Raw genomic sequence first — 5,276 nt, 5'->3', positions numbered from 1 at the left:
TACGTACAACATGGTCTTTGAAAATATAAAGTCTAATACCCCACTCAGACTAGCTTCGCATTGCGATCGGTTGTAGCAATTGCTACACCCAATCGCACCCATTTGCAAACTAAAATCGTGTCCGAAAGCTCACCAATAGTAGTCGATAAGTAATCGATTTCACAATTGTTTCCCGTTGCGATTGGGTACACAATCTTTATTACTCCCGATTACCACGGAATCCCATCGCAACGGATTCCACAGGCACTGATTGGCTGAGGTGAAACAAAACAGGACTACCTATATAGTTGCTATAGTGATGTAAAGTATCAAAATAAAATGGTGTGTCTGAATGATGTCGAATGGTTGCGAACAATATGGATTACAACTGTTTATCACCGATTACATCGCAATGCAAAGTTTGAGCAGTGTAAAGTATAGCAATAACTAACTATAGCTGATACTACTGATTCTAAAGGATAAACGTTTATAAATGCTCGGATACACAGGTAGGCTAAATTCTGTGTATTGTTTTAATGTTGACTTCTTACAAACATTTCGTTCATATTCAATATGAATGAAGGCATAGATTATGTAGCAAGCAGGTATATTATAAACACTAATTTTACGATATTCTATAGGACTACACATGATATGATGTACTATGTTTAGGATAGGTGTCTACCTAATTAAATATTGAATAGCTTTATATTTCAAACGTTCAAAATCAGGTGGAAGTAAAAATAGCTTTTATTGATTTACAGACGGTTCTACAAAAATCCTTAATTGTGAAATTGTAAGTTAACTAGTGTCCGAGGTACTAGTAATTTGTTTCCGAGCATTTCAGCTAAACGTCCTTCAGAAACAGTATTATATTGCTACGAACACACACGTACGTCATACTGTATAAGCCTATAACTGTAGGCCTAGGTCTCATATACGGGGTGCCAGATTCAATCTACTCCGTTTTTTTATACTTTCGAAGACCATGCTGTAGGCCTACATAGAATGTGTATAATCTAGTACTACAATTTTTACACTGTCTTGACTACCAAGGCTTATTTAAGATATTTTGGCCTCGTGACTCTATAGCGTTCATATCCACACATAAAACTGAACTCGATACACCATTGATTATATTTCGCGAGGGGGCGAGTATGTGCACATATTCATGTATACTGTACAGTATCAGTTCTCCTAACTGACCTAAAATAGCACCCTCTATTTCTGCCGCAACTGTATTGGGAAAATATAATGCGTATGGGAGCCAGAATGTCATTTTCCGTTTACTACAGCGCAGAGTAATTTGAATCTTATTTTGATATTTGAATTTTGGTTCCAATATATACAAGGTTTTCATTTTGAACCTTGATGACTTACGTTAATTTATACTATTATATATAATTTGAAAGTGTTGAATTTATAAACTATAAATACAATAACATTATTTCTAAATAAATTGTGGACACGAACGTTACCGAAACGGCCAACAAAATCGGTGGAATATTAACGGATATAACTTAAAAAGCACGTCTAAAATGATCGGTTTTCATGCGATTTCGAGCCGTTTGGCCTAGCTTTTATGGGATTTTTGGGATCCAAGACAAATTGTAATGCCCCTATTAATTTTATCATATAACTGTCCGTAATCATAATGTTCAGCTAGGGAAATTAACCTATAAATATAAAACAAGAAGTAGGCCTATACAAAAAAGAAATAACATTCTTCAGAAGATAACTAATTTGAAGCACAGATTTTATTAAAACAAATGTTTTTCATGGTTGCAATTAAAGTAGGTCTAACTCAAAAATAGCTCACAAGTTGAATTAAAACAGCCCTAGATTTCTAACATTTCGATTTTAATGGCAACCTTGATCAAGCATTCACAGGCAGGCCGGAGCGCTGGAGTAGTTGCAGTAGGTCCGTATCAGGGGCGGCTGTAGAATATAATTTATTGGTGGGGGGTGGGGTAAGATGTCCGACTAGGGAGGGGGGAGATAAGTACAATAAGAACAAGACGGAGGGCGCACGTCATCGTACCACACCTGTAATGGCGTAATGACGATAAGAGCACGTCAGTTAATTGATGAAGTTCGCCGAAGTCGGACGAAACGTCTTAAGTGAGTAAATATGAATTTGGTTAAACACAATTTAAAATATCTATGAGATATCCAGATGATTTCTTTTAAATTATATATAAATACATTTGGAAAGTTAAATAAGAATAATGTATCATATAAATCGCTATTATGTGCTATAAAGGGGTACAGTTGTACTGCTACGCATGCTTTAATCGGTGCCCCGTCAGGCAACTCCAAGCAACCCTGATTATTTATATATTTGTTTCTATCTATTTAATTATTTTATGTTTACTGTGTTACGCATCAAAACACAATATTAAATTTCTTAATGCATTAAAATCCAACAACGGCCTTACCCGCATGAAAACTGAAATAATTATAGTCAATAAATGCATACACCTAATACGTTTTACTAATAAATAATTATTCTTCTATTATAACTTTTAATTCTATTATTTTAGTTGCACATTCTCGTCGTTCAGAGACCCATACTGAAAGTCTGTAGGTCCATCTCCAGGAAGGGTTGCTGATCGTTCGTCGAGCCGTTTACTAGCCCGTTCTTCACTATGCCAAAATCCATAACCGCCATATATCACAAAACCTAATTTACGAGAAAAATGAATTTTGTTAAACATGGTTATTAGTAAACGTTTAAATGATGATTAACATTATGTTTTTATACTTATTTACATATTTCATTTTGTTTGTATTTGACAATAAGTCATACTTGAATACAACAAATACAACTTACAATACAAAATAACTTTATTAACCAATGTGCACATCATACATAGAAATTTGTCTTGACTGTGAAATTCCAAAATGCAAATTTAATAATAATTATAATTACAATTATAATAACATTTTTATTCCATTTTTTCATTTATTCAAGATAATAATAATAATAATAATAATAATAATAATAATAATAATAATAATAATAAAGACACTGATAATAGTGGTAATAATAATAACAATATGATAACAAAAATTATTATTATTATTATTATTATTATTATAAAATAAAACGTAGGCCTTACACAAGAATTAATTTATTATGTATAGAACAATTGATTGAAGAATGTATCAATCTTTTTGTATTGTGTTAAAATCGCATCGACAAAATTGTAATGTTAGCGCCCTCATATTCACTATGTAGGTCAATGAAAAAATAAGCGTTTTCATGAATAGAAGATTTAACGGAGCCTCTAAAGGGACATGGTTAGAAAAAAATATTAAACTATTTCGAGGGAACGAAATAATATTTCGAGGGAACGAAATCATTTCGATGGAACGAAATAATATTTCGTTCGAACGTAATATTATTTCGTTCCCTCGAAATAATATTTCGTTCCTTCGAAATATTGTTTCGTTTCCTCGACATATTATTTCGTTTCCTCAAAATATTATTTCGTTCCCTCGAAATAATATTTCGTTCCCTCGAAATATTATTTCGTTCCTCGAAATACTATTTCGTTCCCTCGAAATACTATTTCGTTCCCTCGAAATAATATTTCGTGTATGGTACGCCCACAGTGCCTTCAGCGTCGGCTGTTCGTCAGGGGTGGCGCCATGATTACCCGACGGGGGTGGGGGGCGATGCCTCCGACGAGGGGTCAGATTTTCCCGACGAAAGCATAGTGGGTGTCGCGAGCTACGATTTAAAGGCTTAGACAATTTTTTAATTTAGACAATTTAAGGGTTTCAAAGGCTTATTTAATCGATATTAGAGACTACTAATATGTAGAAAATACATACAATTTTTGCTTCTCCCCGACGAATTTTCTCCATGATGGGATATGTACAATACAGCTAAACTTCGGAACAGAAAGTAGTATAGAGACGAATTTAAGAGCAACAAAAATTCATTTAATAGAACCAGACATGTTTCTTCGTATTCAATACGACATCTTCAGTGTAACAAAACAAAAAACCGAATTCAGATATCCTGAGGTTTATATACCTTTGCCTATAACTTATGCACATTAGAGTCAATTCATTCTAAATACCGTAGGTATTTGAATACATAGTAGTGTCGTAACTTGTTGGCATGTTAAAGTTACGTAATTCCAATTCTAGTTTCTCAAACAGTCTGAGGTAAAATGCTTAGTTTAATATCGTAGCTCTAATTTATTCTAAAATAGGTATTTGAATACATAGTAGTGTCGTTACTTGCACATTAGAGTTACGTAATTCTAGTTCTAGTTCAAATGCTTAGTGTAATCTCGTAACTTTGAACTTGTCTGTTAAGTTCAGGATTCTTCCATTTAATATGGAGGGATTATTTGATTTTTAATTGATACTGTGTATTTGTTTTATCTATTATTTCAAAGCACTTTTTGTTACTCTGTGTTTTGCAATTACTGTATTTTTTGATGTGTTTGTATATATGTGAATTTTTATCCCTATGTAAATGCTCCTTTTTATCCCTGCGTAAATGCTCCTCTATCCTTGATGCAAAATGGCGGGAAGTCTCCCCAATGTATGAGGCCTTACAGCCTCCACATGTGAACTGATATACAACGTTGGACTTGAGGTCATTACTAATAGGGTCTTTACTATTAAAAAAAACTACTTATTTTCGTTGTGCTAAATACCATTCTGATTTTATAAATTCCCGGACAAAAACTAAAATAACTCAACATAAGTCCAGTGAATGTTTTCTTCCTGAACGTTGAAGTTTTGGTGTTTCCATTCTCTAATCTTTTAACTAAAACGTCCAAAAAACTAATCTGGTTGTTTTGTTCCTTTTCAGCAGTAAATTTTATTTTTGTATGTCTGGATTTTAGAAATTGCTTATGACTTGACTTATGTTGAGTTATTTTAGTTTTTGTCCGGGAATTTATAAAACCAGAATGATTAGTACTCTGTTAGACAGGATGTATAAAATTAATAATACCTGGTTTGGATTTAATGAAGATCTAAATGTCTTTAAAAATATATTGTTAACAAATAACTATCCAACAAATGTTACTGACAAAATTATTAGAAATTACCTTGATAAAAAATACAATAACGTTCAAACCAAATCTAATAGCGATGAAAAATGTTATTTCAACAAGTTACGACACTACTATGTATTAAAATACCTATTTAGAATGAATTGACTCTAATGTGCATAAGTTATAGGCAAAGGTATATAAACCTCAGGATATCTGAATTCGGTTTTTTGTTTTGTTACACTGAAGATGTCGTATTGAATACGAAGAAACATG

The sequence above is a fragment of the Anneissia japonica genome, unplaced genomic scaffold (genome assembly GCF_011630105.1).
Source record: "Anneissia japonica isolate Jap-2015-1 unplaced genomic scaffold, ASM1163010v1 scaffold2996_len279161_cov141, whole genome shotgun sequence".
Classification (NCBI taxonomy): domain Eukaryota; kingdom Metazoa; phylum Echinodermata; class Crinoidea; order Comatulida; family Comatulidae; genus Anneissia; species Anneissia japonica.
The sequence above is the reverse complement of the archived record's forward strand: the minus strand, read 5'-3'. Positions refer to the sequence as shown.